At 46.7% G+C, this 12,791-nt stretch overlaps 1 protein-coding gene across 8 annotated transcripts in view; it reads left to right on the top strand.

Moving 5' to 3' along the window:
- brip1 (BRCA1 interacting helicase 1) overlaps positions 1-12,791 on the top strand; it is a 59,194-nt gene that overhangs the window by 24,302 nt on the left and 22,101 nt on the right. The window lies entirely within an intron of this gene.

Raw genomic sequence — 12,791 nt, 5'->3', positions numbered from 1 at the left:
AGCGATTTGTTTTACAAACCTGTTTTTAATGTGTTCCAATGATGTCGGGCACTAAATTAACGTCCTTCATAAAGTGCCCCCCATCACATTTACTGTTGAAACAGTCACGGCTCATCTTCACATATCTTATCTGAACATCTTCTTGAATGACTTAAACCTTTAAGCTCATTATCATTTTTTTCTGTTTCCATAATGTGATTTACAGTCAGAAAACACCCCCCCCCCCCCAGATTTCCAGACTTTTCACATTTATTGCTGTAAATTACAAACAACAAGCGGATTCATCACTGGTATTGATTGATGGATGTCTTCTTTTTAAAACTCGGTTCAATAATCTTCGCCCTGGCTGTGTTAATTCTCAACCGTCACATCTCACCAACGTGTGATTCCAGCATTAATCAAGGCTGCGCTCCACCGACTCCACGGTTCCTTTTGTTGCAGGAGACTTTACATAAATGCCAAACACGGTGGGGATTATCTCGGTGACCATCAGATTAAAAAGATTAACCCTGGCTGACTGGTAAATTCAGATTTAACTGTAACTTTCAGACTCTGCGTTACTTTCAGATCTGAATTCTAGGTGCTTTTCTTCCAGCTTTTGCATAACTTGAGCCAGGTAAATATAATTGTTCTTCTTGCATCCATATAAATGTGGCAGACCTTTAAGGGGCCGATTGTAATTACTGGTAACGTTGTTGTGCCATCAGTGGTCCTACTGTCACATGATCACTGATAAACAGTCAATATTAGGAGTGGCTGAACTTGTTTGGGTAATAGTCTTGTTTGTGCCGTGGCCTCAGAGTTCTGACCATCTGGATCACAGTGTGAATCTCCCTAAGCTTCCCCCCCCCACCCTCCATCCAGGGGGGCTAGGAGGACACTTCTCTCTGCTCCTCTTCTTCTTCTTCTTCTTTTTTTTAAGTATCGGATGCTGACACGATGCGCTCGCATGATACGTTTCATATCGTTCAAACGGGAATTTGACAGACGCCATATTGCTGCCAAAGCTCCCGCCAGACGCCCGAGCTCCAGTCGGCATCCAGATGGGGCGGCCCTCCCTCCGCCGTGGGCGAGCAGCGCGTCGCAATGTCCGCGGCGGACCATCGTCATGTCGACCTGTTAATCCCAATTTGTCATTGTTGTCATAAGACCCGCTCCCCATCAAGCGCCTCTGTGTTGCGTGTGCCAAAGCACGGCGCTCCTCATCCCCGCGACACCTGCCTGTAAATCCTGCCGTCATAATCCATACGCACGGAGGACGTATCGCCCTCGTCCCTCCAGCCTCCCATAACAGGAGGGCACGCAGACACCATGTGTGTTGTTCATGTGCTTTCTTGCAGCACAGACCCGATTGGAAGATGAAGTGACCTTTAATAAAAGGCAATTTTTATGCCCCAGCGGCTATTAAAGGTGGTTATTTTCATCTGAGCGATTTTCTATTTGTCACCCAAATGAATTCTGTGGGATGTTTAAATAATTCAAGCTGCGGGGAGAAATTTAGCTGTAAAAGTGTGTGTATTTGTAAGCACAAATTCTGGAGACGCAGATTGATTGAACAGAAAATTCTTCCCTCCTAACATAGACAAATATTGAAGCTATATTGAAATAATTCGGCCTGTGTCGCGCGTAGAGTCAATTATAGAGATTACTTATGAAAAGCGACCTGCTGAAACCTGATCGGGCATAATTTGGTTGTTTTGTCCACGTTAGCGTCGAAGACGTTCAGTCGAAACGAAGACGAACAGCTTTAGCCGTGTTGGCGACTCACTAATGAAATTGATTTCTTTAAGCGTATGGTAGCCTGATAAGGATTTCCTGACCAGATCATCTGATAATAGAGGATCTTTTGCAATCTGTCTACTGGAGCAGCTGCTAAAACTTGGCTTGAGTCATAGGTTTGGAGCTCCTTGGTCAATAAACCCAGATTTGTTTCAGAGGGTCAGTCGAATTAGACACCTAATCTGCCTACGTGGTTGTATAAGTTGAATAATCTTGATTTAGACATCCGTTGTTTGGGCTCATCTTAGTGTGCTTATGGCATAAGCTGGTTAAGGCTATAAGTGTGATTGTGGCAACCATTTGTCAGCTGAAAGCCTGGTGTCTTCCCATAGCCGTGCACTTTGTTGTAAGTTCTCAGCAGGAGAGCATTAATGTCTGGCAATTAGCCATTTATGACATTACCCCATTTATGTTAGAACACTTACAGAGATAAGAAACTGTGATCCATTAAACTACTTAGTTACTTAGAGGTTAATGTTAGTGGAGGTTCATCACCATTCATCGTCTGTCAGTTTCCTCGCTGTTGTGCCGGTTCTATTTTGTCACTATAAAGCATGAGCCCGTTCCGTTTCTACTCCACTGTATTTATGAAAACATTAAAAAAAATCACGGGGTTTTCTCTTTTAATTTGGCCTCAACGCTCCATCGATGCATCGACAGTGTCCAGTAGATAATGAGTGATCTTATTTTGTTCCTTCTTCGGGGAGCGAGAGGCCTGAATATGGTCGAACATTGGTGCATCCAGGATAAGGAGACGGGACGTAGCAGGTCCAAAGATCCCACACAACCAGTCAGGAAATTTCCCGTCTTGTCTCGTTAACAAACTTTACCGCCTTTCGGTCGAACTGAAGGCGAAAGCTGCTGCGTCATGGATGCAGGAAAGATTTTTAATAAGCAGACAGCAAAGGAGTGGCAGCTGAATAGGCAGGGAGCTTAAAGTGATTTGTTTTGTCTGAATTAGAAACACTAGCTCTTCACAACCAAATGTTTTAGCCCCTCTAATTACAGTTTTGCCGCAACGGTGATCTGAGCTCCTCGTTATTAAGCGTTTGCCGTGCGAAGCCGTTAACGATGGAGGGGAACGAACACGTTGGCACCGAATGTTGACGCTCAAGTAATGCGGCTTTTTGTTGTCTAATCCAAGACGAAGGCTTTGCCTTCCCTCGGGTTTTATGAATAAAGAGGAATAATATCAGGGTGTGTAGTACAATTCCAAAGGTGGAGGTTGTTTTTTTTTAATCTTTACGCATGCAGATATTTGGAAACTCCCTCGGATATTTTGCTTAAGCACTCTTATACCCGGGAATCCTTCTGCAAATATGTCAGCAGATCAAACATGTTACTTCTCACTCATCTTGCTGCTTCGCTTTTCTCTCCCAGAAATGATGGATCGCCGTCGCTTTTGACAAAGTTCAGGTGAAAGGTGCGGCACTAAAGCTGTCAGAAAGCACAAGGCGTGTTGAGAAGTGGGAGGAGCCAGAGGGCAAAGCTGTTGGTGGTCCCGTCCTGTGCAAATACACAGAGCGATGTGCGTCGAAACGTCTTCGAGGAATTCAGACGCTCTCGAAAGAGGAGGCTCGTGGTGCACGGAGACATCCGTTGGGATGAGATAGCACCTTAATGGTTATATTCCTCACAACATACTGGTGTTTTCTCTCTCTTTCAATGACCTCACACCTATTTTCACCTCACACAATCATTCCAGCTCCCGAGGAAAAATCCCAGCAGGGTAATGACTGGAAAGTGCTTTGTTCTGGCCTCTTAGTGGAACCTGTGGGTGCTGACAGACAAGGCCATTTAAGAACGGGAGCTTTTAAAACCAAACAGGACACACTCGGTGTTTGTTGCCACGGCTACAGCCGAGAGCTTGCCCTGACTCATCACACGTTCAAAGCCGGCCGGCACACCTCACCGTGGGAATGACACTTCTGAACGCATCTCTGTTTGAACAGGTTGATTCCACTTTCCCTGTGTGCTCTCGTCTGAGCATTCAGGCAGCTTTTCTCATTTATAAAGAGACGCCGGCTGAATGCACGAGACTCAAACTTCAAAAGTCGACACTGAGGTGTGGACAGGCGGACGTGGAGACATCTGCCGAGCTTATACGGATCTGGGAGCGTTTCCACTGCCTGCTACATTTGGGTGGCATGCTGCTCGCTCTCAACCTGTCAAAACAGATTTGCTTAAGATGATCTATTACCGTCAGTAACACGTGGCCTCATTATTTGAGTTTGGGAGTCACGGCGCAGCTAAAAACACTCATGTTAGTAGCTGAAGGTAGAATAAATAGCTGGCACGTCTCCTCCTGGGCATCAGCACAGGAGTTCGGTCACGCATCAGCATCCACTCTCGCTCTCGACGCCCCCGTTCGTGTCGGAGAACAAAGGCCACGGTCGTCCCTGCGATACATAGCCGCTAGCGCAACCGGACAACACCTCTAAAGCAAACAGACCGAGCTGGGCTTTGTAACAGCAGCATAATGCTCGGCCTTTGTCCCGTCCAGGAGCCTCCTTCTCCACAACAGGTGCCACTTGAAGTCGCTTTTCCGACTCATTGTTTCTTCAGTTCCAAAAGCCTCTCTGCCGCTCTCTGTTTTTAATATTTGCCCTTTTGGTCGACGTTCAACTGGCAGCCTTTTATGAGAGCGTGGCCTAGTGAGGGCACATTGTGTGCGTGCGCCTGTTTCTGCAGGTAGGATGTTGGTTTTCCCAGTGAGAGATGCCTCGCTTTGATGGCTGTGATGTGGTTGTGGGGTCATCTGGCACTGGGCCCTCTCCTCAACCAGTCTAACCCAACCTTGCAGGCTAATCGGGCGGAAGAGAGAATTCATTAGAGTTCAGCTGAAATTGGTTCTTGGAAAGTTGTCCCAAAGTTTTTATCCAGCAGTCATTTATTTGTTTTGTGTTCTTGAAAGCTAAATGTGGGTTTGTGGCCGCTGCTGTAATCAGTTTCATTATTCTTAAAGTAGCCAAACTTAGCTGAATCTTACCCGTGCAGGAGAAAATTAAACCGAGGCCCTTTAGATTTAGCAACATCAAGCATTTGTGAACCGAAGCGAAATGAGAATATTCTGGCTTTTTCTGGTAATTTCAAGCAATCATAAAATGGCCCTGATAGGAAGGTGACCAGACATTAAGGAACCATGTCAACCTATAGACTTATATCGTTGACAACAGTAGTTGCCAGTTTACCAGCTACCGATGCTTCAAGATGCCTGTGAGACTCTACAGTATTTAAGTATGTACCGATTTTAGCCCCAAACTTACAGATATTTCCTTTTCATCCATCATCATATGATTTCAGCCCTCAGTAAATCTTTCGTTATTCATGTTTTCTTTAAACTGGAATTCTCCCCTCCGAACAGAATTCCGAATTATTGGCTTTCATGGTGTGTTTTTAAACGCACTGCTGAATTTCCCTGGGCTGCATTCAGGTGTTTGTAATTGAGCCACTTTCTCAATGACAGGATGAACACGGTGACCTTGATTTGTGACCTCCGGGGGTCAAAGAACAGAAAATTTGGAGAAAATCTCTAAAGTGTTTTTTTTAAATTTTTATTTTAATCAGCCCGAGCCTGAATTATCTTCCACTTTTGGAATCAACGCACGTTCCCTCTTCAGTAACAAAGCAAGAAGCATGTGTGACGGTTAAAATGTATGTAGCCAGAAAGCATTCAGGTCTTTAATTTTGACTCTGTTTGGACACTGTTTGCTCAAACGCTGTAAAACTGGGAGGCGGAATGAGGAGATGAAAGGCAGCAGAGAAAAGAAAACATGTCGGTAACTGCCGCGTTGATCCCCGTTTGCCAGGAAAGCCATACATCAGTCAAGTCATGTAGGTGGCAGAGGTGCAACAGCAAATAACTCACCGGGTCTAAAGCCGCAGGATCATGAGAGCGCAAATACCGTTATTGACAGAGACACAAAAGGAGGTTTAATGGAGTCTCATCCCAGCTGTGTGAAATATCAACCAAACACAGCCATGCGCAAAGTGCTGCGTGTGTGTGTGTGTGTGTGTGTGTGTGTGTGTGTGGGCCTTAATCATCCCTTAGTTCAAGATTTACAGTTGATTCACTTGTATTCCTGCAACATATCGGCTGATGGATGAGCTGGATATAAAGGAAGTAGTAATAAGAGAAAATCTCGCCCTATCAGGAAAATATCCTGCTCCTATTATGATTATTGCATATAAATAATGCTTTAGACAGCTCGCGCTGTCTTTGACGTCACCCACCTTTTCCTCGTGTCTCCCGTTGCCCCCTGACCCAACGTTGCCCCGGTTGCACTACCCACTCTGGACAGTGTGGGGCGCTGCTCCCTTACGTTAACCCGGAGACAGGCGCGTGAATTAGCTGTGAAGGGCCCTCTTTGTTGCCAGGTCTTACTGGGATGTCTCTTTTGTCCGCAGTAATAAAGAGACATCTGTTTCTTAAGCTGAATCCTGCTCGTCTCTCTTACGTGAGTAATTTACCCGGAGACGAAGGCGCCATCGTTCTGTCCATCACTTTTGTTTTGCCAATCTGTCCAAACACATCTACTGTAAGTGAAATTAAGTACACAAAAAGAACGTTGAAACGAGTTAATGAACTTACCAGAGTGGAAACGCCGTTTATACTGACACAAGGGGAGCATTTATCAGACTAAGCCAACACTTGTATCCTCGGGGATTAACCTTTAACAACACTTGGAGAGAGAACGGTCGCTGTAGTTTCTGTGTGTTCTGCTGATCCGGAGCCCAAAACAACCTCAGAGTGGTTCTGAAACCCGTCGCTGCTGTGACACCAGCCTGCTGCGTGTCGGAGGCCACACAGGATCCACGGGGGGTTTCTCTTTCTTAAAAAAGCTCCCCTGCAGAGGTGACACTTTAAGCTAATGGTGTGATGCACATATATACATTCAGCAGTACGCCGGCGACCATAATGACCCGTGTTGTTGTTGTTTTTGGAAGGTGTCACTTAGCTCAGCGACAGTCGTGAACTCGCTGCTGTCGCCCAATTGACAAAAACAAAACCCAAACAATAAATAATGTCACCAAGGGTGTCATCTCTCACGGCGTGCGGAGCAAACACAGGGATTCACCTAAACAAACACTCGTGTCACCCGAACAAAAACTTCCACACACACACGCACACACGGGCTGAACACACACGCTGACACGAACGACAAGAATAAGCCGCAGAGCAAACGAGGGAGTGGAGTTTAAACCGTGATAGAATTCCCAGGCGGCGGGCCCGTGGCGTCTGCCTCTCACCTTTGGAGTCGTGCTAGCGCGCACACGTGTTCGCCCGCCCGACGCTCCGCGTGTTTGCTCGTTTGTGCAAATAAAAGTGAAATGTTTGCTCTCTCAGTGGCTCTGACAGCTGTCTCGCAGGGTACTAATGGAAAAATAAGCACCGGGGGAAGAGCGCGACGCGAGCGAGCTCGTTAATTTGCTGAGAGAAATCCTGGGTCACGGCTCGCTGTCCCGGGACGTCGCTCCCCGCCCGGGCCAATTAAAGCAGCAAAGGTACGCCCGGGCTCACCAGGTGCTAATTTGACAGCTCGGCCGCAGCCGCCGTCAATTACGGCACCTTCTTGGGTCCTCCCGGTCCAGTTCTTGGTTCAAACGCAACCGGGCTCGAGCGGGTTTATGGTTTGAGGTTTGGTGGAAAATGTGAGTCAGATCCCACAGCGCCGCGCTGCCTCTGCTCCCTGTGCGGGTTCTGCGGCTCTGTTCTACCAGCGCATGGCTTCCTCCTTGTTTTTGCCCCCAACATAATTCCTGCAGCCACCAGAGGGCTTCTTTGCTTAAATGTAAACATATGTGGCCTTGGGGGGGGGGCAGCTGAAACAGATGCTGTTTTCCTCGGAAGGATAGTCTTGTCTAAATAATTTACAGTCGATATTAAGAACCTAACAACAGTAAATTAGAGACCCAGCAGAACCCCGAAAAGTCCGAAAGTCTGCGGGATGAATTAGGGATTGTGTGCGTTAATATCAAAGGAAAAACAAGGAATCAACTCGGGGTTTCGGTTTTTATGTGGCGCTGTAAGTAAAAATAATTTAGGGTCCGGCAGGTTTTCTTTACAGGCCATGTCCTGAGTAGGAACAAACGGGTTATTAACATCAAAGCAGAGCATAAATATTACATGGAAGAAATCCAACAGCAAAACCGACAATGTTATATCTGTCAACCAGAACGTATGATTCTTTCCACAAATATAGTTTACGCCTAAATGTCGTCCGTGTATCTTCTCCAGAAAGCTCCGGTTCCCTAAAACCCGAACCATAAACTCCAATTATTTATCAAGCGGCCATTGTGACCATTGTGGTCGCCTAAACCGACGCCGTCAGACCCCGAAGAGCGCTTCCCCTGCAGCCATGGCAACCGTCACAAGAGGGCACTGCGTCACCGTCACCGGGTAGATGTAGAGGTTAAATCCCACCCACTGCCCCCCCCCCCCCCCCCCCCCCATCCTCTCTGGCTTCCTCTCTGGCTCATGTGAAAGAGGCTTCGATGCTCCTGCAGCAACAGACACGCCGTCTTGTTAATTTCCTGGCTGCATAATTACATCAGGATGTTGGTCGTGCTATCAGAAATGTTGCCAGTCTTTGTTTGGCCTGTGCGTGTTTGTGCGAGATGAGTGCCGGTGATAGCAGACCTTGGCTCCAAGCTCCCGCTATCTCTGCCATCGGGGACGCCAGATTCTCCACTCTGGCCTCCTCGTGTGACGCTCGTTCCAGTCCTGGTCGTCACGACCCGGGGAAAGGTGACCCAAACGGAGGGAAATAAGAAAAGGCAGGTACAACGAGGTTCTTCTGATACCCAGAAACCACACAAGAAGCCGACTCGGGCAGGGATGGAGGACGTTGGAAGGCCCAAAGAAAACAGATCCTATCCAGTCCATTAAGTCTAATTTGCTCCGAGGTTCATTTGAGGAGGCGTGGGGGTCTGGGCGAGGAAGACGGAGGAAGGGGAGGTGTCATCCTCTCACATGAGACATGAGGTCCAAGAGAAGAGGAGGTGCAAATGAGTTTAGGGCAAATCAATGCGATAACATCTCCTCCTCCTTCCCACCCTTCCTGATCTGGCCGATGATAATCGCCCGACTTGTTTGGCCTCCATTACCTCATGATAGAAGCCAAGGGCTACATGACAGAACTCTAAACAAACACTTGAGATGATAAAGGACAGACAGCCCGTTCACACAAGTCAGCTCGGTCCTGCTCTAGAAAGGCTTTTACTCTGGAGACACGCGTGGGTTTCCTGCATTCTTCCTCCATTACTTGGCATTTTCCCGGCAGCTGTGAGACGTAAATGTGAACCCGGGGGCACTAATAAATCTGCACCGTCCCAGGAAAAAGCGCCAATGTTGGCGGGGAGAAGGTCTTCAGGTGGAAGGACGTGTCAACCTGGCCTGAGCTCATTTTCCTCTGGAAGTCTTCGGCTGATTTCCCTGATGTTTTAATTGGAGTGGAACAGTGGCTGATTGCCTACGTGACAAAAACAAACCGCTACGTGTTAGCATACGCTCTGTAAACATTCCCGGCCATTGAGTGCCGCTGCTGTCGGAATCCTTCCTGGAGCTTTTCAATCCAACGTAATGGGATCGCGCTTTAAATACCCTTCCAAACGGCTACGCTAACAGGATGTGCGTCCAGTCCTGCAGCCACCTCCCTGAACAACCTGGCTGCACTGCGTTAAGCGGACACCTGATTTGATGGTCGAGCTTCGCCAGATCGTCACAGCCTAATCCCAGAGGGGATGAGCCACAAATCACCTGTTAAGACTCTTTCGAATCAGATCTGAAGGCCTAAATCCCCAAGTTTACCTTTCTTACCTGTGCTTAGTCCTCTTACCGCACGATCAGTTTACAGGGAACAGGCTTCTGTCCTGGAAAATCCACTGGGCAACACCTGCTCTGAGGACACCCGGAGTTCAGGTTTGCAGAACTGCGCCGCAAGGACGAAGCCTGATTTACACCTGATTTGACCTGAGACCAGAGGATGCGCAGTTTTTCCTGAGAAATGCCAGCCTAGATGTGAAATAGTGTAGCTACAGGTGTGGATGTGCTGAGAGCAGGATGTGAATCAGTCTTTAGACAACTTCCTCTGTGTTTCATAGCACATTTTGGATTCACACCACCTCTCGCGTTCTCCCAAGTAATGATATTCTGATGTTTGTAGGAGGTTATAGTCTCTACTACAATTCTGACCTGACTGGAGGTTAAATACTCTGAAATGGGTGAGAATCCTCTCACGTGTTGAGCAGCTTCACCTGTCACCACTGTTACTTGTGAATTCTGAACGTCGAACTCGACAAATCTGCGCACCTCAGTAAAAAAGCTTTAAAATGCTGGAAATACTCACTGAATTTTCCCTCCTATTTCAGAACGTGCGTCTATTAAGGGCGGCAAACTGTAAACGACAGAAGGTGAAATGAAATTATTTGGTGGGAAATAATCGCTAAAATATAATTGGCCGTCTCTGTTGTTCTTTACTCGTCCCGGCGTTTGATGACTACTCAACTGTGTCATTGACATGTTAGCTTAAGATAATAAACCAAGGCCAATCTGCCCCTGTAGCGCAAAGCTGTTGTCAATCTGCCTGGACCCCCTGCTGGGATAGTGACATGAAACTAACCTCTCACCTAGAATACACTTATGAGACTAACAACGTAACCCAGGGAGCAGGTCGGACCAATCGTTTGCGTGTCTTCTGTGATCCGCTAATGAGCTTTACCTGTGTAGAGCGTGCAATATAACAAACTTAAGTGGTTAATGACTCTCACCCTGCCCTTTTTTGAGTACTTAATCACCTTCAGAGAGATAGTCCTTCCTTCGGGGAGTGTGGCCGTCTGCAGCGTGTCATCGCTAATAAACCGTACTTACTGGACCTGACTAAATACTTGACCCGGACTGGGTCACCAGCCAGAGAAACCGGCTCAGAACCACGGCAATATCAGACTTAACCAAGGACAACCGTCTCACATCTAGTCTCTCTGCCTTTAAATGATCTGAGTGCGATGTTTAATTAATGATATATTCTGTATCATTTAATCGCTGTGATGAGACCAGCACTTGGGGACTCCCCACTTGGTTTGACATCCTACAGCCAGTAGAGGGTAGAGGTGCTCCAGGGGCAGATTCTCCAGCCCTTCAGGCTGATTGTCTCCTCCTCCTCCTCCTCCCACCGTCCTGCTGCAGTTCCACATGGCGCCTCGGTGGACGCTGGCAAGCAGAGGCGACCGTCTCCACGGCAACATCGGTCCAGCGAGACAGACCTCAGGAAAGATGAGATGATGTAGGTGTAGGTGTGTGTGTGTGTGTGGGGGGGGTCATGGCCAGATGTCAAACAGGCTCCAGGCACAGGTGAAAGTGTACTGCTGAGTTTGTTTCATGACGATAATACAAACATGTAAAAATACATTAATGTATGACATAAAACTCCTGTTTTACCTTGTTGAGAAGAGCCTGTGAAGAGTGGAAGCAAGTTTACTTTGCTAAGGGTCTAGAATTCTGGTTTGAGCTGAAAATGCACCTACTTGACCTTTTTCTTAGTGTGCATTAAAGGAAATAAAACTCTGACAGGCTTTTATGCCCAATAACTCTCCGTCTTTAACAGGGAATTGCTGTTTTATGGAAAACAGTTGCAGGTTGGCAATTCAAATCCCTTTTAGAATCTTTGAAGTAGGCTGGACTTTCGTCTGTAGAAAGACGTGTTTCGCGTTGCTAGCCACATGAAACAGATGTGGAGAGATTGAAGGTAATGGCCAAGAACAAGAAGATGCAATTATCATCTACTTTTAAATGAAAAGTACAGCTCTTACTAGTGTAATATTTTCGTTAAAAGCAGCGAATGAGGGGTTGAGTGCAGTTTTAACTTGTTTTTCTAGTTTGAGTACTGTATTTTCTGGACTATAAGTCGCACTTTTTCAAAGCAAGGAGGTGCGACTTGTACACCGGAGCGACAATTTCACGTTTTTTATTTTCACACTGACGACCACAAGAGGGCGATCTAGGCTTGTGAACCTGTACCCGCTACTTCTGTACCACCGAAAATTTAAAATTTCAACAGAACCAGTAGCTTAAAAAGCCGTAATAATTGGAACCGCAACTGATGACGGGTCTGACGAAAGCGATGCGGAACAGGAAGCGGTGCTTCGTCTACCTCCGGAGTTGGCGGAGTTGTTAAGAAGTGACACCGAGGACGAAGAATTCAATGGATTCACTGACGTGGAATGAGACTTGGTTGTTTCGGAAGCTGGGATGTTCTTTATGTTCTAGTTATCTGAATGACTGTTAATACCGTATGTTACGTTAACAAAGCAGACACGTACCGAGTTTGTTGTGCGTCATGTAGCTGAATGTATGCTAATGGACGTTAGCATACCGTAACCCTATTCAGCCTGTTGTTAATCCGTTATTATTTTGATCGTCTTTCAAGATGAAATGTATGTTGGTCTCGTATTTATCAAATAAATGTTCCCCTAAAATGCGACTTATAGTCCAGTGCGACGGCCACAGCGGTTGTTTCTGGGATGGACGGAGGGATGGACGGAGGGATGGATGGAGGGATGGATGTAGAGTGTGTACAGTGTGCATGCTGCTCATCTCGTGTCTTTACAGCAACACATGATGTAGTTTAGGGCGAAGAAAAGGTCGTGCAGATGCCATTAGCACGAGCAGAGGCGCCTTTAATGCAACACACAGATTGTCACAGCGGCGGGCGGTGATGTCATCGCTTGCCCGTCCCCCCCCCCCACGCTCTGTTTTTGATGTTGTTTGTTTTAAAGTAAAACCAGCCTCTCTCCACATTCCTCCACGGTGATGCAAAAAAAAAAAACCCAACACACAATTTGCAATAATGAGCCCATCCTAAAATATCATAGGACCGTCGCTAATGCTAATGCGCTAACATGTACAGAAAGTTATTTGAATATCTATAAATTATTTCGCTTTACCTGAGTGGGTCTGAATAAATGATTTTCATAAAGTCTGTTTGAGGTTTATTAAAAATGAAGCGAAGCGAGTT

The sequence above is a fragment of the Takifugu flavidus genome, chromosome 12, assembly GCF_003711565.1.
Source record: "Takifugu flavidus isolate HTHZ2018 chromosome 12, ASM371156v2, whole genome shotgun sequence".
Classification (NCBI taxonomy): Eukaryota; Metazoa; Chordata; class Actinopteri; order Tetraodontiformes; family Tetraodontidae; genus Takifugu; species Takifugu flavidus.
The sequence above is the reverse complement of the archived record's forward strand: the minus strand, read 5'-3'. Positions and strand labels throughout refer to the sequence as shown.